We start from the raw sequence: 24,935 nt of genomic DNA, 5'->3' as shown, positions 1-24,935 counted from the left end.
GTGTTTTTGTTCTTCCCTCCTCCCTCCCTCTGTGGCACCCAGGACAGTGGTATGACCAAGAGGATAGTCTCAATAGTGCTTGTTCAACTCAGTAAAAACAATTGGGGAGGCCAGTATAATTTCTGAATTCATCTGCAAGTGAATCCAGTGATGACGGAAATCTGCAGCTGGATGTGTCCATTACAGCAAAGAAAGAGCTATTCTTGAAGGGAGGGCCACCCAAAGCCAGCATGTCAGTTGACTTAACCACCTCCTCCCTGTCCCATCTTGATGAAATAACAAGCAAGCAGTTGAGAGAGGGTGTGGTACCTCACACCACGCAGCCATTAAGCCCAGGAGCTGGACATTCCATTTCCCAGCATCTTTTATCCTGTTTCATCTATCTCTTTGGCAACAGGGGTTTAGGCTGCTTTCTAGGTTCCTTTCCAGAAGTGGCAGTCCCTCTGCATCTAGCTATATGACAACATTGGCCTGAGAGTAAGTTGTTGATAGGAAATTCTTTGAAATTAAAGATCTGGGTTGTTCATTAATAGGATTAATTAACATGCACCTTGTTGATGGGTTTACCTAGGAGAAGATATGGAAGGGGACTAGTTTTGAGAGCAGTTACACATTTATGGATGGGAATGCTAGTATTTTAGAACACTTTTCTGGAAACATTCATTCCAATGGGAACGGCCTCTATGTTTTCCTTCTTTCTTCCTTCACAAGTGGCTTCACAAACGAAGTAGGTAGAACTCTTTCATTCCAACTGGAAGGATACAAAGGTAGCCTAGAGACCTATGCTATAGCTAAGACTGAGAGTTTAGCTAAATTCTTTTTAGAGTGAACTACTTACTATTAACCAAGCCATTAATTAGGATCATGTTTGCACTTCAATTGTCAGCCCCAAACATCTATTTGTTTAAACCCAGGTCACTTTAGTTTATTACAGTTATAGTCACTGGTGAGATAATCTGCTTAGATTTCACAAGTATGTGTGAATTGCCTACCTCAGCCCTTATTTTCACAGAATAAGAGTTCTCTTGAAGGCATAGGGTCAGACTAAAGATAATAAATGATTTTCCTTCTCAATAGAACTAAAAACAAGGCTTAATTAATTCATCAAAATTCTAGGATTGAATATCTATATTACATTTCTTAATGATGTTAATCCGTCCAAGACTGACCCACAGGATTCTCATTGATCCAAGAACAATCTTTAGGCAGACATTTCATTGGCTTGGGGATTGTTTCCCAATCACTGAACACTGCCTTTTTCAACGGTGGAGTCACTCCCACTTTGTTGGGAGAGACAGCAGGTGGCCTGGGAGAGGGGGTTATGATAGAGATCATGAAACAAGAAAGGGGGGCATTACAGGGCAGAAAAGATTTCTCTAAAGAGGAGGAAGCTGCAGCAGAGAACTTAAGAAGTGGAGAAAAGAGAATAGGGGTCAAATAATTCTCCCAGGTAAGCCTGAGACTTGATAGCCCAGACACATATACCCTCACAAACCCTCAACACACACACACACACACACACACACACACACACACAAGCACATAACTCTTTCACATCTACTTTTCTCACCCTGACTCTCGAGCCCCATATACAGAAACAGACCCAGACGAACACCAACCCTCCCGGGTGCCACCCTTCCACCTGTCTTTTCACAAATACAGATATCCCACCTGCACATAAATATAGTTACCATACATTTTTTCATAGCTTGCTTTCCATACAATTTAAATTTGTGTACATTCACATTACTACACAAACCTCCACACACCCAAATCCTGACATGTGTACATAGTTACACACGCTCACATACATGCATTCTCCTTCCAACAAAGGCCAAAGGAGTCTGTGCTCAATAAATCCTAGTGCTTTCTTCCTTGGCAGGCAGGATTTGAAGGAGGGACTGGATAGCTAGGTGAACTGCAGAAGTACTTTTTTGAATGGTTCTTAGCATGGTGGAAAAGTCCATCAAGGACATTTAAAAACCCTCACAGAGTTCATTCCCTTGGCCTATAGACAAGACACCAGCAGTAACCTTTAGTGACTGCCAAAAGGCTCTAAGACTCTCTTAGTCCTGCTATGCTAGCTGACCTTTGCAAGGAATCCTGGGTATTCTGAACTAGGAACATTGAGTATAAGAAACAAAACAAAAGAAAACAAAAACAAAAACTGTTCCCTAACATTCAAGAACAATAGTCTAGTGCCTGTCCAAATTCACCTGGCAGGCCTGGCATGTGGCAAAATGGTGAAGAAGGAAAAGTTGATTTTAAAGTCCACTGGTCATGGATAAACCTATGGAGCCTGCTCCCCTGCCCTCCCCATACATGCCTGGAACCTCATCTTGCCCCCACCAGGCTTGCTCTGTTCTGGCCAAAGAAGACTAGAACTGGGGAAAAGGCTTTTGGATTCCACTAGAAGAAAGTCATGCACCAGCTTAGAAGGAGCATTGAGTCTGTTAGGTCTAAGATCCAAGTGGTGGGCACTGCCATCTCTGCAGTGTCATCTGCATTGAAATCTAAGGTTCGGTGAGTTTTATCCAAGTCCCACCAGCCTGCCCATTAAAAAAGTTCAAATGTGGCTTGGCTGCAAGGCAATCAGATCTGTTATTGACACTGTTTCGTTCTGAATAGTGCAGAGGACTAAAGGCTTTCTTTACTTAGTTCATTAGTTAGCTAACAAGCATTTTCCAAGCACCTACTGTGCATGGGGCACTGTCCCAGACACTCAGCTCTTGCCGTTGCTGCTCCTGCTATTGAATTTCTGAATACAGACTGTTGCCAGACATCCAATTTTCTGAGTGCTTGCTCTGACAGGGAACAATGACTAATGAACCAAACATCAGGGAGGGCCCTCAGATCTCCAGCACAGAACATGCCCATAAAGGCAGAGTCTAATTTGTTCAGCAAGCAGCTGCCAATTCTTCTGGGATCTTAATTACCTGGAGCAGTTTATATGGGTGAATCCCCTTGGGAGAGAAATCCTGAAACCTGTCTTTCTCACACCTTATCATACCCCAGGCACCTATAAATGGACTTAAGTCCCAGCCACTGCACATGGGTGCAAAGTCCAGGCTATCGCAGTTCACCAAACAGGTATTTGGGTATAGCACACAGCCCTCCTTCACACCTCTACACAGAGACACACATGTATACAAGTGTGCACACACACATGTGCAGGCAGCAGTGGGTTATAGCAGAAAGCACTTTGGACTGCAACTTGGGAGATCTGTCTTAGTATCAATCCATCTCTGCACCTCTGCTTCTCTGTGACCTTGGGCAAGACTTTTTTTTTTGTCTCTGGATTTCTGCTTTCTCTCCTACAAAACGAGGGTTAGAACTAGATATCTTTATGTGCCTTTGAAGTTCTGGGACTTGATGTTCTGCTTCCTAAATCTCAAGGGAGCTGTGTGACTAGATCAGGTTTGTAAAATGCAGATGAGCCAAGTCGGGGGCAGTGGCTGGCTCAGGAGCCTTAGCCCCAGCAGCCACCCTTATCGAGAAGGGGGAAGTTCTCTGCCTCAGTGGGTTGGCCCTTGCTGAAGTTCCATACTACTTCGGAAGCATTTCGTACATAGGCCGTACTGGGCTTTGGTCTTCCCTTCAGCCTCATCTCCCTTCCAGGTCACTGGTTTTATAACTCTTGTTCCGATTCTTGTTCTTTTTAACCAGCCCTTCAACTCATACTGACTAGTTCCTTTAGTCAGTTCTTCAGAGAGGCCAGTGATTAAATGGTCTCCTGAGTCTGTAAAATGTAAATAACAGCCCCTTCCCTGGCTGCCTTCACAGGCTCTCCAAAGAACAAACTAGATAAAAGTGTGTAAAAGTGGTTTGGAAATCATCGAGTGCTATGCAAATGTGAGGGATTATTGATGGGTAGGGAGGCAGCCATGAGATGCTATGAGGAGCAGGGTGCCACCAACTTGCCTGCTCTCCTCACTACCTTCCCTGGGTAAAGACACTGCCAGCCAGTCTCCAGGCAGCTAACACCCCCCCACCCCATGGTCCCCTAGTGTAGCCCGAAGAAAGACAACAAGTAGTAGGTTAACTTGGGTATTGAGAGAGAAAAGCCAATAGTAATGATTTAAAAAAAAAAAAAGTGGACATTTTCCTTGACACAGTTTCACATGGAAAGCCCAATTTATAAAACAAATGAAAAGCAGAGCTACTCTGAAGTTGGGGAGAAGGGCATGGAGCCCCAGTAGTTGGGCCCTCCACTTGCCTTTGACATCACTCTGGTAGATCCCCAGGGCATTCGGGAAGCAGCTAGAGCCAGTGTGCTAGACGGGATGGGGTCAAGGTTCCAGTCACAGGGAAGGGGATGAGAGAATGCTAGAGACAGAGTGAGAGGCAAACCCTCTGTGGGCACCACAGCTTGGTCCAGGGTCCCAGGCCAGCTTGCTCAGGTGACCCTATAATGGGCTTGCAGCTTCGGCAAATCACTGCTGGAAGCCTTGTGCAAACCGTGGCTCTAGAAATGGATAAAACAAAGAGCAGGACGAAATGAACATGAAAAGTGTTCCTCTGTTTTCTCATTTAGCTTTGTGGGGGAAGGAGTCGCTCCCCAGGGTGAGTCTGCTGAAACAGCTCCTGCTAATCTGTGGCCCCACCAGGAATTCGCATCCCTGGCAGAGTGAAGAGGAAAAAGCCAGAAGGAATTGGCTAGACAGCTTTAGGTGGGCTCAGTGGCCAGAAACCTGCCATCAGCCCAGGAGCGGAGCAGAGCAGCAGCCCTGCAGGCAGGGAAGACTGGGCCTGGCCAGGAGTGGAGCCCAGAAAGAGGAGCTAGAGAACAAGGAGGATGAGCTGGGGAGGTGGGAGGTTGGGGAACGGAGAAGCGCTCCCTCCTGGAGCGCTTGTTCCATCTTCCCACCCTCCCCACCCAAACTGGCTCAGCCACAGGGCACAGATGACTGACTAGGCAGAAAGTGATCAGATACCACGGGGACAAGTAGAAGGATCCAGGCTGGATACGGGTATGTGTGCCCAACTTTCACACAGCCAGGACATGGGTGGTTGCTAACTCCCTGAGGCTGATGGAACTGTGTCAAGGCTTTCGTTAGAGTTGCTGCAACTAGAAAGATATAATAATAATTAAAAAAAAAATCACCTTAGAGTAAATGATGCTGGCATCCTAGAAACATCCGGTGCTGGTATTTCTATATTATTCAGGCCCTTTGCAGAGAGAGAGAGAGAGAGAGAGAGAGAGAGAGAGAGAGAGAAGCCCAGCATCTTTCTCTAGGAGATTCTTATTCCACATGTGTCTTGCCCTGATTCCTTTTCCACATGTGGTGGCCTAGAGCTCCTTCTCAAATTACCCTGAGGTGGCTGCTACAGAGACACGTTTGCTGTGCCAGGGCTGAGCAGGAAATGGGTAACCCAGAGCAGAGGATCAGCAGCAAAAGCCATTTGTGCTCGAAGGAAACGAGAGCATTTGGAATTCCGGTGTCCTTGGGCGGAGGGGAAGAGGTCGTTACATCGGCCCAGACAGTCTTTGTCCCTGCTCTTCTGGAAGGCAGCAGTGGGACCATCCCAGAAAATGTGTTGGATGAGAGAATTACTTGGCTAGGGGTTACTTCCCCTGCATAAGCCTGTGTGAGCACAGACATCGGGAAGGAGGTGGAGAGGGGGCTCCTGAGGGGCCTGGAGAAAAGAAGAGCAAATGGGCCAAAAATAGCTGTGCAGCAGACCCTCGGAAGGACCGTAACCCTTGCTCTGTAAGTGGTCAGAGCTCCTCCCTTCAAGCCAGAATGGTTTTGCCATTACAAGTAATTGCCTCGCTCTTGCCTTCTCTGATTTTTAAAAAAGTCAGCGGAGCCAGGTACACACAAACAGGGGGGCATTTTCCAGTTTCTTCCCTGCATCTTCCGAAAGTACAGACCAGGCTGGTGGGGGCAGGGCGCAGAGGTCCCTGTGTTGCGACTTCTATGGGGCCAGGGCGGGCACAGCCAGGACTTTCTGAGTCTCCTTCGCTAAAGCCAACCACCTCTCCAGGGATGACCCTACACAGATGGAGAAGGCGGAGGGGCTAATGGGCAGAGGAAGCCCGCCCAGAGCTCAGCTCTACTAGTCCGCGGCTGAGCCTGCAATTCTCACTTTGCTTACTGCTACTGAAGTGCCAGGTTTAAACAGCATGGTGACTTGGGAGCGGGAAACACATCCAGCGACTACCAGGTGTTTACGCGGAGTGGGATTCAGTCTTAACACCTAAGCAGTAGCAGAAAGTGAAAGCATTCCCCAAGGGAATGGCCACGAAGCCTGGAGATCAAGAAAGTTCTGGAACATGAGCTATGACTCTATAGTTGAGAGCCCTAAGCAGCTGGGGTAGTTGGAAGGAGTTTGTGCTAGGAGTGGGGGAGAGAAGAGAGTATCAAAACCAAATTCTATCCAGTTCCCTATTTTCACAGGATGTGCCCACTTGCTCTTCCCCTGCTGAAAGTGGTTACAACTAGACAACTAGGTTTACAGTGAGGGAGATAGGATCTCCTCTCTAGACTGAGACATTTCCCCAGAATTCATATTCATTTCTTCCTACGGAATGCCGGGACAGGTGTTGGCGAGGAGGGACAAGGTCAAGATCTTGGGTGCCATTCACCTTCCCTGTTGGGCTTCAAGGTCTGGCATGACCTGCTCTTGCTTCCTGAGAAGAGGTGTAGTGAAAAGTCATGAAATTCTTTGTCATGGCAAGGGATGGGGAAGTGGATCCCTTGGCCAAGCCCCTGCCCTAGAAACAAAGAGCAGGGAAGGAATGCATAAAGAGCTGTACCTGGAGGTCGGAGGCCTGTGGCCATGGGTGCTGGGCACACGTGGAGTGGGGGTTCCCCCAGACAGCTGGCTTGGATTTTGCAGTTGGGGTCCCCTTGCACTGGAGCGCTTAGAAGCCATCTGGACAACTACAGCCCTAAAGACGGAGCACTGCTGCCCAGTTTAGATTCCCCAGAGATACCACAGGAGCCTAATGAGGTTGCCAAGGGAGCAGGTCTGGCAGCTTCGCAGCAGGGGAAGGGACACGGAACGAAGGCACAGTCCCAGCAGAGGGCCCGCAGCCAAGATTCGCACAGCAGGCAAAAAGGCAGAAATCAATTCACAAACACAGCAAGAATGAAGTCTAGAGAGAGTCCCTGACAGAGTGAACCCCCTGGCTCCTGTAGGCGATAGGCACTGGAGGAACCCCACCCGCCCAAGTTGCCACAGCACCAGCCACGGTGACATGGCATCAGCTGCAAGGCTGCCGTGGCCGGCTCGAGGGCCTGGAGCCATCCCCTTGGCCTCTAACTGCAGTACAAGCCTCTGCTCTCCTCCCTCACCTACAGCTTGGCTCCTGGCAGGGCACACCTGGCCAGCTCCTCTTTGCTTTCTTAAGTGTGTGTTGAGCCAGAGAGAAGCTGTGAGGGAAGGAGGAAGGGAGCGAGGGAGAAAGGAGGAAGATGGACTTGAGAAAGAGGAAGGGCTGGGGTGCTGGCCTCCTGAGGAAGCATGGATTCTGAAGGAATCCACTACTGACTGAGAAAGGTAGCAGTGCTGCCTCTTCCAATTCTAGCACTTCTGGGAGTCATTTCTCAGCTCACACTTCCCTCCTGTGACAGATACATAAATCCTTGGCTGAAGAGGCTGCCGTGCCCCTTCCTGTCTCAGACGTGATTTTCCTCAGATGAATTGCACCACCTCCTTCAGACTTGCATAGATTAGACGACCAGACCAGGCAGAGATATGGCAGATCAGGCTATGGGTGAAGAGGGAGCAGGGAACTAGCATTCTCTGAGTTTGTGTCTCCCCAGGCCTCTTAGACCTTCCTGGACAAACCTGTGGCACAAACAAACATATGACACATTCCAAAGACACCCAGAAATGACTTCTGTATGTCTGAAAGTGAACTGCCAAGTAGTTCTGGGTGATTTTTCCACTTTGTGAAATGTCTGTGGCAATCTTTGGTCTCAGCTGAGTTTTTCCCTATGCCCAGTTTCTCCTCCCAGTTTCCGTATACTCCAAGGACACAAGCTTATTTTCATATCCATACAGTCCAAATAATTAGAAAGGCAGAACCACTGAAAAAAAAATTTGGACCCACAGTGCAATTTCAAAGCTAGTTATCCAGGATTCTTTGTCGCGTTACCTTTTATTCTGGATTATCTATGTTGCACGTCTGATGTTATGAGCTACACGAAATTTAATCTTGCTTGGATTTGGAATCCATGTGTGATAGGATCATTCCTTTTTTGCAAGAACCTTCTTTTATTAATGCTTGACTTGGACTGGTGTCAAAGTGACCCTGCATGCCTGAGTCCAGAGACTAGCTAGAAAGGGGGATGGGGCAATTTGGGATTTAGCAGCTGCCATGGATAAAGTGCAAAGTGGACAAGGAATATAGGAATACTCGAAACGTGACTGAACCCCGATACAAGAATGGGACTGTGTGGGTAAAGCAGCTAAAGGCCGAGACGGCAATGCAATGAGCTGCTAACACACACTTTAGTATCGTTAAGGAATGAGCATGATCCTGGATGCTCGAAATAGGCCAGAAGCATGTAGGAACCGTGAGGTCATCTTCCTTCTCTATTCCATGGCCATCGGCCACTGATGAAACCCTACACCGCTCCAGTTTTCTGTAGGACAGCTAGCTCCGAGGGTTAGGGCAAGCGCTTAGGTCTTCCTCAGCCCAGTCATTTTTGCTCCTTTTCTAACCTGCCATCTTGCCAATCTGTGTCACTGCTCAGAGGAGAGACGGGCGACTGCCTGAAGACAAAAGTGTGCCTGCTGCACTCTCAGCCATGACAGAGGACAGAGTGAAATCTCTGGGGGTGAATGTAGAGAGTGTCTAAAAAGATAGAGAAATACAAGCTGGTTCAAAATGTTTCTCTTTAAATAGATTTAGCTGATGTGGAAAAGAGGGCCGACGAGGGACATAGGAACTGTGTAGGCATATGAAGAGCTGCCTAAGAAAGCTGGAGGAGTGACTTGAGAAGGAACAGTTTAGGGGAGCAGAGGTTTTAAAACACTGAAAGGGAAGGCCAGGGAACATCAGGCTCTTTCTTTTCCTTGAGGTGTTTGAAGCTCAACACCCTGTCGGACTCTGCTCGAGTCTATCGCTAAAGACAGTTCCAGGGACCACACAACACAAACGAGACACTTGGGGCTCCTGAGGTACAACCCTGTTACAACCTTTATTAACCTTTCTGCTTCCTTCCAAGGTTCACCCTCAAAATCCACAAGGTGAGCCCTGGAAGGAAGCAGGACTAGGAATCATGCTCTCTAGTTCAGGGCCCTGGAAGGAGAAAGTAGACCAAGCTTACGTACACAGAGCACATCACAAACTCCTGGCAGAAGTGAGAACCTTCGAACAGTTAAGATTTTGTACCAATTTTCCACCAAATCTGGTCCAAATCCATCCGGAAATGGGCAAAAGTCCATGTGAAATTGCCTCAGTGACACGTTTCCTGTCCTTCTACGGCTTTGTGCATGCAGGGAAAGATTATAACCTCTTTCATTTGCTTCCGGGAAACACCTCCTTAAACTTGGTGGAATATGCCCGCGAACAATGCTGAGAAGAAATCAGTGGACGCTGGTGAGAACAGCCCCACCAACTTTCCAGCGGCTGTTTCCCCATGTGTTCAGGGAGCTTGGGAGAGACAGTGCCCTCGAGCAAGGGAAAGGCCTGCTGCTAATCTGGAGTGTTGAGTGTCACAGGGCAGAGCAGGACACCAGGGATATAAAAATAGCAGGATGTCCTTACACTTGGAATAAGGCTGTCAGAGAGGGCCTACAAGCTAGGTCTATGTGGAAAAGCCCATCTCCAGCCATGCTGCCTGTCTCCTATAATCCTCTGGTTTCTCTGGCCCACCTGTGCCAACACAGGGCGGGTAGCACAGTGCTCAGAGCCAGGGCTTTGCCCAGTATGGAGATTCTGGCCCCATTTGAGTCCCACCAGCCAATATTGTTATTGACTTTATATTTCATCTAAAATAACTTTAAGCAGATTCACCTTTTCAAAACACCTCCGCCTTCGACATATTTCTGAAATCTTAGGGTGTATGCATAAGGCATTTTCCCCCTGTGGATACATGGTAAATAAATAAATAAATAAATAGCAATAAAAGTAGAAAAACAAAGTTCGTCCGCCTACCACCTAAAATCATTTCGCACACCACCAGCGTGTTTACCACACTCGGGGAAACAGTGCTCCCTGTATGGCGTCCACAGATGGTCCCCACCGCCAACAAGCGGGCCTTTATTTCCTCCCGCAGTGTAAAGCGGGCAGGGCTGTAGACCCCGGGAACGGTCAGCATACCATCCTAAGCCTGGCTCCCTCAGCCTTCCTCTCAGGGCTAGGGCCGGGCCCTTACTATTCTCCTCCCTTTCAGGTGCCAGCCCCAGCCAAGGCTGGAGTTTGCAACAGAACACAGGGCCCTTATTCTCAGTCAAGTGCTCCTTCCCTCGAGCTATTTCCCCTGCTGAGAATTCCACACTAGACCTCACTTAACTAGGACAGTGCCCTCCGTGGAGTGGACTTCCTCAGCCCTGGCCCCAGGGGCTGCATGGGCTAGAGAGCCTCAAGCCCACATCAGTAGCCTGACTGTTCCGCGCTCACACAGGCCCCGGGAACTGGCTGGAGAGCTGGAAGCACATGGTGCCCCTAGCTGGGGACACTCTCTTCCCTGGGAGGCCAGTGACCCCATCCCCCTCTCTGAGTCTGCTGCCCAGGTGGTCAGGAGACAAAGGAGCCCTAGCCCCCAACACAAGATGGGGGGCCAAAGTACTCTGCAGGCCGGAAAGATGTGTGCAGATGATACTGGCTCAACAGAAGGACGAGCAATCAGGGCTGACCAACAAGGGAACTGGTTTGTGCTTAGATGCCTTCAAGTCAAGAGGGCATGTCCACCCCCTGGAGACGCTTTAGAAGAGATTCCTGTTTCAGATGGAGTTGAAGTTCTACGTGGCTTCCAACTTTTGTTCTTGAACAGATAATCATCTCCACCCTCTTCCCTCCCCTGGGCTAACATGGATGCTCTCAGGGTTTCTGGACACAAAGTCCATAGAGGAGCAGAACTGCCCCGAGGGTGGAGGCTGGTCTGAGGTGGGGAGCTCCGCCCACCCGGCTCTGGGCACTCCCACCACCTGACTTCCACCACCCTGGTGAAGTCGCTGTGTAGTTCAGGGGAGCCCAGCCTGAAAACCCTCTGATGAAGATAAGCGCAAGCCAGGTGAGGCCCCAAAACCCTACAAACTTTGAGACACATGTAAATTCTTATGTGACCTTGTTTGCTTCAAGGTGTAATCTCTACTTGGTGTGGGCAGTGGCACAGCTAACCTTCCCTCTTTCTTTTTGTCCTCCTCCAGACTCTCTCCCCCTGAAACTGACCTCCTCCCCACCCCCAAACTCCTTCCTGCCGTTCTCCCTTCTCCCCTCTGGCAGCCAAGGAGGACCATAAGGGCTATATATAGTGCAGCACTGTTCTCCACAGGGGTTCTCAGATCCCTTCCAACCTTAGGGATTTATAATTGGTAAATGAGTGGCAAGAACTGATTATTGAACCAACTGAGTCAAGCAGAAGGAGGGCTAGTAGTGTGGAGGAGGCAGAGAGTGGTGGTGAGGATGAGGGTGCTGGGACAGAGGGCAGGTGTCTGGACAGGTGGGGGGTGGTTCCCCTTCTATTCAGTCCCCCCAGTGCAGTTTCCCCAGCAGTGCAGACGCTAGTGGGTACGTGGTTGGCAGAGGGCATTGGAAGTGATCTGGCATACAAGAAGCCCCGAGCTCTCATGCTTAACCTGGCAAGGAACTCTGGGATTAGTGAAATGCCACCTACTATGGCTTAGAGAGCCTCACCATATAACCCAGGGAGGGATGACCAACTTTGAGGGAATCGGAATGCTTTGAAATGTACCAAGCACCAACATTTACCCAGCAGATTGGTTGTTGGTAGCTCATCTGTGCATTGGGGGGAGGAAGGGATAGTAGCTATATATATAAAAGCTGTCAAACTCCCAAAGGGACCCACATTAAGTTATGCAGCGGTGGGTCTGGTGAGAGTGGGGGGTAACCAAGAAAGTGGGTTTTTAAGAAAAGCTGGTTCCTCTTGGTAGGCTCCTTTTTAAATCTGGATGTGAAGATCCCAGACCTGCCCCCGCCCCCGCCCCCATCCAATTGAAAATTTCTGTAGAGAGAGACATGGAGAACTCAAGAAAAAACATTCTAGGCTGAGTACCTGCATTTTGGCACTGAAGGGGCCGCTGGGACACATTTGGTGGAGCAGCTCATTAGCAACTGTTCGTTGACCACACCCCCAAACACCCTGGTTCTCATTACTAGCCCATTCTAAGTTCATCATCCTTGAGCTCTGAAAAGCGACCCTAATGTTCTGTTCAGCCTGGACCCCCTCTTGGGGTCATGACACATTTACCACCTTCTCCTTCCCTTTCCTTATTCATGTAACCCCCCTCTCACCACCCCCACCATTCTGACATTCGGGGATTCAATGACTTGTCCACACATCCCATTCATATATCTCAAGATTTTAGGAAGTATAATCTTCCAGAATATTTGAATTGCAAGAGACCCTAGAGACCATCTTGTCTCTCTCCTTGATTGCATTCTGTAAGTAGGGAAGCAGCCCGCAGAAAGGCAGGGATTACTTACTCAAGCTCAAGCATCAGATTGGTAGCAAAGTCAGGACTCGAACCCAGATCTTCTGGATCCAGATCTGACCCGCTTTCCACCACCTCGAGCTGTAGCTCCTCCAGGAACTGTGCCTCCTCCATGAGCTCAGGGTCCTCCCCAAGCTGGGGCTCCTCCACGAGCTGGGGCTCCTCCAGCCTTTCCCCCTTCATCTCACCGCTGCCCAGGGAAGCCTTGCCTTGGTTGCCAGGCTGGGGTTGGTTCTCTCCCCCCTGTCTCTATCTCTGTCTCTGTCTCTATCTCTGTCTCTCTGGCTCTGTAGCTTGTTCTCTCTCTCTCTCTCTCTCTCTCTCTCTCTATCTCCCCCCCCCCAACTCTTCCCCCTCCCCTTTCTGTAGCTGCCGGGCTAGGGCGGGAGCAACTGGAAACTCTTTCCCAGGCTCAGAAGAAAAAGTGCTCAGGGAGCCTCGGGGCCAGCCTGGGCTGGCTCAGCTGTGGAGGCGGGAGGAAGTTCCCGGCCCTGAGTGCCTTCGGGGGCTCCCAGGCTCTGAGGGAAGGCTGGAGCTCCTGGGGAGAGTGCTGCCCTCCGGATCTTCTGCCGAGGCCGGGCCAGTTTCCTAAACTAACTCCCAGACTGAAGGGGAGGGCCGGATCCTCCGGGGAGCCCAGACGGCGACTCTGCCAGCCAGCCCCTGTGGTTGGAACTTTCAAAAAGACCAATGTTTCAGCAACTGATTTCTTTTCCAACCCGAACAGCAGGCCTTTCTGTCCCCCTCGCATGACTGTGGCTGTGGCATGCAGCCCCAGCCCGAGGAGAAGCAGGATTCCAGGGCTGGGGCTCCATAACACCCAAACCACTGGTCAATTCCATTAAATAAAATCAAATAAAAAAACACCGTTTTTGGCATCAGGTGGACCCAACGCTGGTCTCCTGGCAAGGAGATATTGTGTACCTACTGGGATGGGATGTGCACAGCCGTCTAGAGACCAAAAGTCGGCAGACCATTGGGTCAGAGAATCAGGAGACATGGTTTCTCTTCCCAGCTGGCCATTAATTGGCTGTTCAGTTTTGGGCAGGTCCCCACCTCACTCTGGGCCTCAGTTTCCTCCTGGGTAATGGGAGGTGGTTAGACCGAACAGCTACAAAAGCCCTACCAGTTCTGAGCCTCCACATCTGGGTCTAAGATGCAGCCAACCCAGGGGAGGGGGCCCGCTCAGGGTGCTGAACAGGCAGAGACTCTCCGCTTCCACTGCCCTCTGAAATCCCTCCCCACTCAATGGCCATGCCAGTAGGGTGCCTTCCAGGCTTCTGTGGGTTTTGCTCTCTGATAAAAATTTCAAAGCTTGCCTCTCAGCAGGAGGAAAAAGCCAATGGCTCCTCAGTCATTCACACTAGAGTGTAAATGAAGAAGTTTCCCTAAGACAGAGCAGAAGCCTTGACAGGGTTTGCCAGGCTGCAGTCGCAGGTGTCAGCTGGCTTGGGGCTGGAGAGGCTGTGTGACTGATTGGTGGAGCAAGGGGAGGGGTCGGTGAGGGGTTTGGTGAAAGAGGAAGGGCAAGGTAGTCAGAAGTTTCATTCTGGCTCACCATCCGACTTGCCTAATGAGATTGGAGGATTCCCCGTACTGATTAGGAAGCAGTCTTCCCACTTAACCTTCCCAACCACACTTCCGCCACTTTCTAGGTGGACACACTGAGGTCCAGAGAAGCTGTTACATGTCAGCGTCAGAGTCTGTCAGCGGTAGTCTGTCAGATGCCAAGCTTCATGGCTTAATGAGCATAAGGTAGCCGATGTCCTTCTTTGTTCCTCTGTGGCTTCCCTTTAGGGCCTTGTGAGGGCAGAGAAGCCCATCCCAGCTACCTACATCAGGGAGAGAGAGATGGGAAGGCAGAATGGGGCCCTGTCTTTCTAGGATCCTGGATCTCCAAGACAGGGCTCCTGTTCAGTAGTCCTGGGCACACCTAGAATATTCTAGCAAAGCCTCCCACACTTGAAAAGGAGCCTGCAGACGCGACATTTTGGAGACATGGTCATTTCAGAGGTGTCAATTTAGTTTTCAGTGAACTAGTTCTTAATAGTCTTCATTGACTTTCGTCATGTGCCTAGCAGGTGACGAGCTCTTCAAAGTCTTTCTGATCCTGATTTTCAGCTGATAGGCCATAATCAGAGATTGTAATTAGAGAATCACCTGGTCTAAATCAAGACTGATCAATGTTGGCAATGAGAAAATTTCCTTGGGGGGTTGCTCCTATCTGAGGGCATCAGTGAGCCAGAGCAGCTTCAAAATCCACATCTTAGGGCATCAGCAGTGACTGGGTTCATTTTGTCTTTCCTGGCTACTGATCTGGGGCACACTCCTTCACAGAGGGGCACATGCAGTGTCCATGGTTTTCACAGGATGACTTTTCCTCCGGTGGATTTTCTAATCCTGGGTGAAGCCACCTCTCCCCCTTACCCTGTATTCTTGCAACTTCCTGCACCTTTCCTTCATTATGATCAACTGTAATGATAGAGTTATTTGTCTAATTATTATTTGATGTCTGTCTTCACCACTAGATTGTAAGGGATCCTGCCTGGTTTCTTGGTTGTCACTGTATCCCCTGCATCTCCTTTTCATTGCCCGAGTGGAAGGAGAAAATCTTCTCCTGCTCAAATATGTGGTGCGGGCGGTCTGACCACACAAGGGTGCTCCCACTAATTGTTAGACTGGAGGGTGGGTACCCAATGAGCCTATGTTGGTCAAGAGATGAGAAGGCTGAAGGAAGCGGGAAGGAACCCTACCACTTCCTTAGTCCATCTCTCCACACCATTTCAGTCCCAGGGGAGTATATGCTAATTGGGATGACTGACGGCCAATGGAAATTTCATGGACATTTTTACGATGAAAGTATTTTCATGAAAACACTCTCATCTATCACACACACACTTTCCTTTTCATGAGAAGCACCTGCTTCTGACTCCTTTCCCACCTGTCTGTCCCCTTCTGTCTATGGTCCTTATAACCTGCTTTCTCATACTTTTATCCAGTCCCTCACTGCTGTCATCACCTTCCTATATTTATAAATTACATATAACATTCTCTGGTAATTTCATCTAGCTTCTCTGGATGCTGGTAGTCAGGAAGTCCTTTCTGCTATCTAATCTCAATTCTTCATGCTACAGTCTAGGCCTGTTTCCTCTTGTTGTGTTCCTAGTGTGGTCTGGAAACAGCTAGTCACCATCTCTGAGTTGTGACTTTTCTTATAATTGAAGATCTACTCTCTTCTCCTTCTCCACCACCCTTCACCACACTCTTAGACCTCTCAGATCTATTATCTTGGTTCCTTTATTCTAGCCCCATGACTCTTTCAAGTTCCAGGTTTACCTCCTGTTGGCTATACAAGTCTTGTTCTTATCCTTATCTTGACCATTCACAATTAGATTCCCTTGGATCACACTGAGCTCTCAGCTGTCACCTACTTTGCCTGTGTGTGTGTGTGTGTGTGTGTGTGTGTGTGTGTGTGTGTGGTGGGGGTGGGGGCAGAGGGCATCTTTTTCAAATAAACCTCCTTGGAGTTCCTTGATCAATTTACTTATGCTTCTCAGAGGTGTAGCCTCCCTTCCCTTCAGCTTTCAAGTTCTTTTCAGCCTGGACAGATACCTGACATTTGCAACCCAGAAAAATGTAACCCTGCTAGAGTCCTAGAAGTGGGTGCAGCCTGAAACTCTGTGCCCAGTGCTCCTCTACCCCTACAACCCTCCCCCCACAATGACAAGAGTTCATAACTCATAAGGAGGCCCGCAAAGAGGAAAAGAAAACCCAGATGACCCTCCCTTTCTTTTTTCTTTACAGCAAATAATTTACAAAAACAAATTTTCCTCCCCACAGGCTATACCCACTTTATCACCGGTCCCCAGGGCCAGCCAGTACACATTTCCATACTGTCATGAACTATTTTTAGCAAAGGATGACATTAAGTATTAGTTGCCCCCTGGGTTTGAAACTCATCTCTTCCTCTTGTCACAATGTCAGCTCTCCCCTTTTGGACCTGCTGGCCACTCAGGGTCTGTAGATATTTCCCAGGGTGTGAGCAGCTACCTATATGGAATGACTTCAGGGGTTCATTAGAAAGTTCTTTGTCTAAAATGTCCCCTTTGGCCTGGATCTGACTATTAAAATTTTATCATTTGAGATTCATTTCTTTAACTCAAGTATCACTTCCTCAGGAAGTCTTGTCTGATCCTCATTATATTCTTGGAGAGAAGCTTAGTCTCCCCTGGCACTTACTCAGTTTGTAATTGTACATTCATTAATTTGATTATTTGGTTAATGTCTGTCTCCCCCACTCCACCAACTGTTCTATGATGGTGGTGACCAAGCCTTGTGTGCATTTCCCATTGTATTCCCACCACCTAAGACTGAGCTGGGCACATGAAAAGTGTGTAAGAAATAGCTGCTGCTGACGAAATCTTTTCATGAACTTACATGTGAATTCTCCAGCACACTAGTGGGGAATTTCAAATGTGGACACAGGCACACAGGACACTAGTTGGGGCAGAGGACCCCAGAAAGTCAGGGTAGAGTGCAGACCATAAATAACACCTCCCTTCCCCAGGTTTCCTGAGTTGGTTCCTCCCCTGCCCCACCATACCCAGCTCCCTCTCCTTTCCTGTCAGCCTGAGGCTCCCCTCCTTCCTCAGTCCAGCCTCAAGACCTTCATTTCCGGGGCATCTGAGAAAGAAAGGTCTGATCAAGATCCAAACAAGGCCATACATGACATCCTGCAGGGCGCCGCATCTTTTTTTCCAGAGAGACTGGGGAGAGTGGAATATGTGTATATTCTCATGGCAGCGCCTGGCCGTGGCCCTGGTTCTATTGCCCACCGCAGAGGAGCTCTTGTGGAGACCCAGGCCAGAGGCGCACAGATGTGAAGCCATCCCACTACCCACCCCAGCATCCTCTGGTGCCTGTCCTTGACTGCACTCCCCACCTCAAGCCTCCTGGTTCCAATGGACTTTCTTCCCTCAAGAAGAGCTGCCTTCCTGCTCCCAGATGCCACCGAAGGCCTCCATCTGCTTAGAGCTAGCCCAGGTACTCTGAGGAAGAAAGGGTAGCAGGGACAGCTACTCAAGGGAGCGGCAATGAGATGGGGGCATTTTCCTCTTGTTCCTAAAGCTTGGTGACTGGGGTCCAGCCCAGAAGAATGGAAAGTATTCCTCGCTGTTCCCCCCCCCCCACCGCCCCGGCCAGCCCCTTTCTAGCCATGATCTGCACTGAACTGGCAAGGTTCACGTCCTTCTTCCCTCCCAACCAGCCAGCTGCTTTGTTTCGCTTCCTACCCTGCCAAAGCCAAGCCATTCTTGAAGGCCCTGCTGGAAGCTGCTGAGGTATAAAGACTCTCACTTTCTAGTTTGCTTTGGCACCGCCCAGGGGCCTTGGGACCCAGGGGCAGTAAGCTTGAGATCTTTCTCTCAAGACAGGCTGGCTCTCCCAGGCCTGCAGTCACTCCAAGGGATGGCTTTGTACCCAGGTTTCAGCGCAGCTGCCCGAGTCCCACTCCCACACCCTAGCCTCTGTTGCCTCATGTCACCTCCATGTCCTCTACAACGCTCAGCAGGGTAGGTACTCAATAAATCCACAGTGGGCACTGGATAAAAAGCAGGCCCTTGATCAATAAATGATGGATTGATTAACTGAAGTGCTTGATCACTCAGCACAAGGCCGAATGAGGTGCCGCCATCATTCATTTGTCTGTGCACCTGGGCAGGCGGACTTAAAACTGAGCAGGGCTTTTTCTTATACTTTCTTTCTTTCTTGACTGCAAGTAAATATTAAACTGAAAGGGGGGAATAGAGAAGACAGAAGCAGGAAGCCGGGAAAGGGTCTCAAGAAAGGGAAATTCTACACCTCCACCTCACTCCATTTTCACTGGATTCTGGTTATCCTCCAGCGGGACTGGCATGCCCAGTTTTCCTGAACCCTGAGATAGTGGTGGTCTTGAGCTTGTCTGAGTATTCACGAGTTTGAGCTTTGGATGCAAACATGCTTGCTGACAATTCCCATGTCACCTTTTGGACTTTATTTCCTTGTTTTATTGGAGGAATAGTATGCCCTGAATGAACCCTACCCACTGATGTTTTACAGACTCCAACCCCACCTCTATGCCAAAGAGATCTCAGACACTGGGGTTTACAACTCCCATCATGCCATGAATCAGCCATGATGCTTGACTGCCTGAATGGGGTTGCTGGGAACTAAGGGTGGGGTTAAGTACTCATGCTTGGTATAAAACTTAACACATGTGGGTTTGTGCTCTCTCTGGCTTTTCCTGCTTTCAGCTTGCATTGGGGTCTCAGCTCAGATAATGTTGCCAGTAGGACATAATAACCAGTTAGTTAGTCTCTCTTTCTCACTCCCTTTTGAATATATTTTATATTCAAGTTGCCAGTTGGGCAACACACAGCTCCAACACAGCTTCCTATACATGGAAAAGTGTGCAAGCCCTCTCCTTGGTCATGACCTCTTAAGTAAACTTAATGTGCAGATTACTTTCTTGCCCCAAGATCACAGGCTGCAATTACATGTACCCTTAGAACATGTTCTGCAGTTTCAGATGCTACTCATTCAAGATGCTCCACCTAAAGGTGAAGTGCTACCTCCAGACATCTTCGAAAGAGTAAAGTGGTATGGCTGATGGAACCCCAGACATGCCAAAAATGCAGAGTCTGTAAGGATAGAGGTGGTGGAGGGAAGCAGAACCCCGGGAAGAAAGTGATATCCTTTGAAAGAGGAGGTCTTGAGGGGAACTAAGCTAGTACTGAAAAATTTTCTTCGATCTGGACTCATTTTGCCCTGGTGCTTCCCATACAACATGCCAATTTTGCCAGTAAAGAAACCCCACATAAATGAGTACCGCTTTATTAAGGATTTGAGGGCCATTAATGAAATTGTGCAGAACATACATCCAACTGTACCAAATCCTTACACCTTATTAATTTTAGCCAGACCTAGAGATTTTTGCTGGTTCTCAGTATTAGACTTGAAGGATGCCTTTTTCTATATCTCGATAGATGCCTGTGATCAGTTTCTCTTTGCATTTGAATGGAAGGACTCTAATGGAATGGAAGGACACTCCAATATTGCTGTATTGTGCTTCCACAGGCATTTGAGAACTCCCCAACTATTTTTGGAGAAATAATGGTTAGGATCCCAGAAATATTCAACTAAAACAGGGCATCTTATTACAATATGTGGATGATTCACTAACTGCCAGCCCAGACTATGAATCTTGTTTAGAGAAGACAAGATTGGTTTTGAACAACCTTGTGGGTTGTGGCTAGAAGGTGTCACCTCACAAGGCACAGATATGCAAACAAAAGATGACATATTTGGGGTTTGAGATTTAGAAAGGCAAATGAAACCTGATGACTGGGAGAAGACAGGTAATTTCAGTCTTCAAAGTCCCTGGCAGTACAAGACAATTACATGGGTTTTGGGGAATGAATGGCTTGGTTTTGTAGAATTTGGATCCCTAACTTTGGATTAATAGCAAAACCCTTATATGTAACTCTGAAAAGCCCAAACTCTGAACCTTTGTCTTGGATTCTGGAATATTAATGAACCTTTGATAAAATAAAAGGAAGGTTGACCTCAGCACCAGCCTTAGGACTGCCAGATCCCAGGAAGCCATTCAGACTCTATGTGCATAAAAGGCAGGGAGTTGGCCTATGAGTGCTAGTCCAATTATTAGGACCAGAAATGAAGCCCATTGCATATCTGTCCAAGCAATTGGCCCACACCACTTAGGGATGGCCTCCATGTTTTCGTGTTGTAGCTGTCACTTGTGACCTTCTACATGAGGCAGAGAAATTTATATAAGGTCAGTCCATCACTGCGCATGTGCCACATCAATTTTTGACATTGTTAGAGCAAAAGGATGGAATTTGGTTGACTGCTAGGCACATGGGAAAATATCAAGTAGCTTTATTAGATATTCCTAAGGTGAAGCTGCCAGTTACTAGTTCCTTAAATCCAGCTCCATTTTTTTCTAAGCAATGGAGAAGGACTTGAGGATGAAAACAGCCCATAACTGTTTGGAAACCACTGAAACAGTGTATGCCAGCCAACCAGACTTGACTAACCAGCCTCTGCCAGATCCAGAGTGGGAGCTATTTACAGATGGCAGCTGTTTCATGGAACAAGGCTGCTGATGTGCAGGTTATGCAGTGGTGACACTTCAGAACACCATAGAAGTCAAGGCCCTTCCAGCAGGATGTCAGCACAGAAAGCTGAATTGATAGCCCTGACCTGAGCCCTGGAACTCTCTAAATGTAAGAGGGCAAATGTATTTACTGATTTGAAGTATGCCTTCATGATTCTCTATGCACATGGGGCCATCTGGAAAGAGAGGAGACTCCTTACAGCCAGCAATAAAGACATTAAGCACCCATTAGAAATCCTGGTCTTGGTGAAGGCAGCAGCTTCACCATCAGCTGTAGCAGTGAAACACTGCCCCAGCCACCAAAGGGACAGATCTGAAGTTGTAGAGGGCAACAGAGAAGCTGACAATGTGGCTGGGGCTGCTGCTTGCTCTGCTATCCAGGGCGCACTCACGTCTCTCATGAACTTCTCAGTTTGCTCCTGAATTTACTGACTGAAATGAGGAAAGGGAGTGGACGGGGATTTACTAATTTTGACCTCAGCTCCACTTGGAGAATAAACTCACATAGTATGATACTCCTCCCAGAGGCCCTGGTATATCCAGTGTTGAACATCTACTATGGGAGATATACCCTACTAGAGTCTGTGTGCCCATATGTGAAGACCCCTTATGTACACAAAGTAGCTCAAAAAATACCCAAGGTTGCCAGATATGTGCCAAGAATAACCCCAAGGCTAACTCGAACCCTAAAGACACTTGGGTCCAGTATCACAGTAAGTGCCCTTTTGAGGACTGGCAAGTGGAATTTACTCATGCCCAGAACCACTGGCAACTATAAGTATCTATTAGATTTTGTGGATATCTTCTCAGGATGGATGGAAGCATTCCCCACCAAGTCAGAAAAAGCTTTAGAGGTTGTTAAACAGCTGTTGAAGGAAATAATTCCTGGATTTGGACTGCCCAACTCCATTCAGAGTGATAATGGACCTGCAGATAATGTCTCTGAAGTTACTCAGAAAATAAGCAATGCCTTACAGCTCAGTTGGAAGTTACATGCTGCTTGGAGACCACAATCTACTGAAAAGATAAACTGAAAAGATAAACCATACTCTGAAAAATACTTTGGCGAAACTATGCCAAGAAACCCACATACATTGGGATCTGCTATTGTCTTATCCTTCGGATAAGAGTGGCACCTGGAAGTGGGCTATGATTAAGCCAGTTTGAAATTGTGTTTCGGAGACCCTTTCAGGCCTCAGTTGTGAATGCCACACCAGAAATAGGACAAGACTGAGCAACAAACTATATAGAAAACATATTCAAGAGATTTTGGTGGTAACTCATAACTTTTCACTCTCTAGGCTCTCTAAGCTTCCAGATGAACCATTGCATCCCTTCAGACCTGGCGATCAGGTCTTACTCAAGACCTGGCGGAGTGGAGATACCCAAGCTCAACTGTCAGAGAAATGGTCCAGTCTGTATGGTGTTTTATTAACCACTCATACTTCTTTAAAATTTGCAGTCTTTTTAAAACCCTGGACACACCATTCCAGAGTTTAGAAAGCCCCAGAAGGTATTGACCCGGAGCCCAAAAACCATTGGTCTTGTGAACTTGCTGAAGCCCTGAGATATCTGTTCAAGAAAAAGACAAAAACTTAAATGTTATCTTCTCTTTAAGCTACAGCTTCAGGATACCCCAGGATTAATTTCCTGGGAAACCTTGAGATGATGAATGAGGCTGTGAGCCTCCCATGGTAATTGCTACAACTAAACTTTTTTTTTTCTTTTCAAAGTCTAAGGCATGTGGAATGGCATCTGGAACCATGTGACTTCTGCTGGCAATACTCCACTGTTTTTAGTAATTTGATTTTGATTCCATAGAAAGAACTTGGTCTTGATTTTGGCTTTTTAACTTTTTTTTCAACTTTGATTTCTTTGAGAGGTTTTTCCCCTGAGCCTATGAGTAAAAGTGCAGTTGCAGAAGGTATTTCACATGGGATAATAGAAGACAGCTAAGGGAATGGTCTGTATCTATATATTGTATGTCTGTATGTCTTCCCCTTTCTGTCTGGTTGTTTTGACCACCAGAAGATATAAAATTGGTATAGATGGTGTCTACAGACATTTTGAGCTTAGAAATATAATGGGAACTGGTACAAGTAGTTCCAGGAAGCATGGTCTGGGATATTTTTTGGCTAATGGAAACTAATTTGAAATTTAATGGGTTGTTTTGAAACATGTATGCCTATAAGGTTGTATTGACTGTAACTTTTTTTCTCTTCTATCTGGGTTATTGATGTTGGGTACACAAAGTCTTTTCATGTCAGGTAGAATGGGAATTGGGAAAATGTAAGGTTTTTTTGAAAGTTAAAAGAATTCAGTTAAATAAAAGGTTATGGCTTGACTATCAACATTGTACTGCTGAGCTTGGCTGGAACTTTCATAAAAATGAAATGGTTTTTCAGTTTGTTTGTTTGTTTGTTTTCTAATACTTATGACAAAACTTCCCAGAAATTTAAAATGAAAAAAAAAATTGGTAGTCTTTTATTTGGTAGATCAGAGGAAATTTTGTGGAACCTCAATAGAGCTCCTGAAACACTCCATAAAATTTCTCATTTTTCGAGATGTAGGAACAGAGAAAATATTCCAGGAGATAATTGAAGAGAACTTCCCAAATGTGAAGAAGGAGCTGAAAATTGATATACAAGAAGCAAGAAGAACACCAAACTTCCATGACGAAAGGAAAAATACAGCAAGACACATAATAGTGAAGCTCCCAAGAATCCAGGACAAGGAAAAAATAATGAAGCTGACAAGAGGGAAGAAACAAATAACATTCAAAGGAAAACCAATCAGGCTGACATCAGACTTCTCTGAAGAAACACTATGGGCAAGGAGAGTGGAAGGACATAGTCAACAGACTCCAAGAAAACAGATGTCAACCAAGAATAGTCTATCCCGCAAAGCTTTCCTTCCTCTATGAAGAAAGAATAAGGACCTTCCCAGACAAACAGAAACTATGGAACTTCATTACCAATAAACCCCCACTCCAAAAAATACTACAAGGAATCCTAAAGCCAGAACCTCAGAGGGACGAATAACAACGAAAGAAGGCAAGGAAAAAAAAAGATATTAAAAGAATAAATAAATCAAAGGAAAGACAAACACAATGGCAAATACAGATGCTAGCATATCAATATTAACCCTAAATGTAAATGGACTAAACTCTTCAATAAAAAGACACAGAGTTGCAGCCTGGATTAAGAAACAAAACCCAACCTTTTGCTGTCTCCAGGAAACACATTTAGCTACAAAAGATAAAAATAGACTCAAAGTTAAAGGATGGAAAACAATCCTACAAGCAAATGGACCAAAAAAGAAAGCAGGAACAGCTATAATCATATCAGATAAAACAGATTTCAAACTAAAAAAATAAAAAGGGATCCCAACGGTCACTACATTATGATCAAAGGGACAATACCTCAAGAAGAAATAACACTCATTAACATATACTCACCAAACGAAGGAGCACCAAAATATATCAGACAACTGTTGTCATCTCTGAAAACAGACATCAGAGAAAACACATATGTAGTGGGAGACTTCAACACACCACTATCAACAATGGATAGATCAACAAGACAAAAAATAAGTAAAGAAACTAAAGCTCTAAATAAGGACCTAGAGCATTTGGGCTTAACAGACATCTATAGAACACTAAACCCCCAAAAAACGGAGTACACATTTTTCACAAGCGCACACGGATCATTCTCCAGGATCGATCACATACTGGGGCACAAGACAAACATCAACAGATACACCAAGATTGAAATCATACCAACCATCTTTTCTGACCATGAAGGCATCAAGCTAGAAATAAACCATAAAAAGAAGGCAAGGAACTTTCCTACCTCATGGAGACTAAAAACCACACTACTGGAAGACCACTGGACTAATGAGGAGATCAAAGAGGAAATTAAAAAATTCTTTGAATTGAATGACAAGGAGGACACCAATATCCTAAATGTATGGGACGCAGCAAAAGCAGTAATAGAGGAAAATATATAGCAATAGAAGCTCACATCAAGAAAACAAGAAAGAACTCAAAGAAACAACCTAATCTCGAAGCTCAAAGATCTAGAAAAAGAACAACAAAAAAACCCCAAAACCAGTAGAAAGAAAAGAAATA

The 24,935-nt window shown here is 47.0% G+C and overlaps 1 protein-coding gene across 1 annotated transcript in view; it reads right to left on the bottom strand.

Annotated features, from left to right (window-relative positions):
- TSC22D3 (TSC22 domain family member 3) overlaps nucleotides 1–24,935 on the bottom strand; it is a 72,066-nt gene that overhangs the window by 31,881 nt on the left and 15,250 nt on the right. The gene's annotated exons all lie outside the window — the stretch shown is intronic.

This window comes from Talpa occidentalis, unplaced genomic scaffold, assembly GCF_014898055.3.
Source record: "Talpa occidentalis isolate TD23 unplaced genomic scaffold, MPIMG_talOcc4v2.1 talOcc4.15, whole genome shotgun sequence".
Taxonomy (NCBI): Eukaryota; Metazoa; Chordata; class Mammalia; order Eulipotyphla; family Talpidae; genus Talpa; species Talpa occidentalis.
This window is presented reverse-complemented; position numbering and strand designations above follow the sequence as displayed.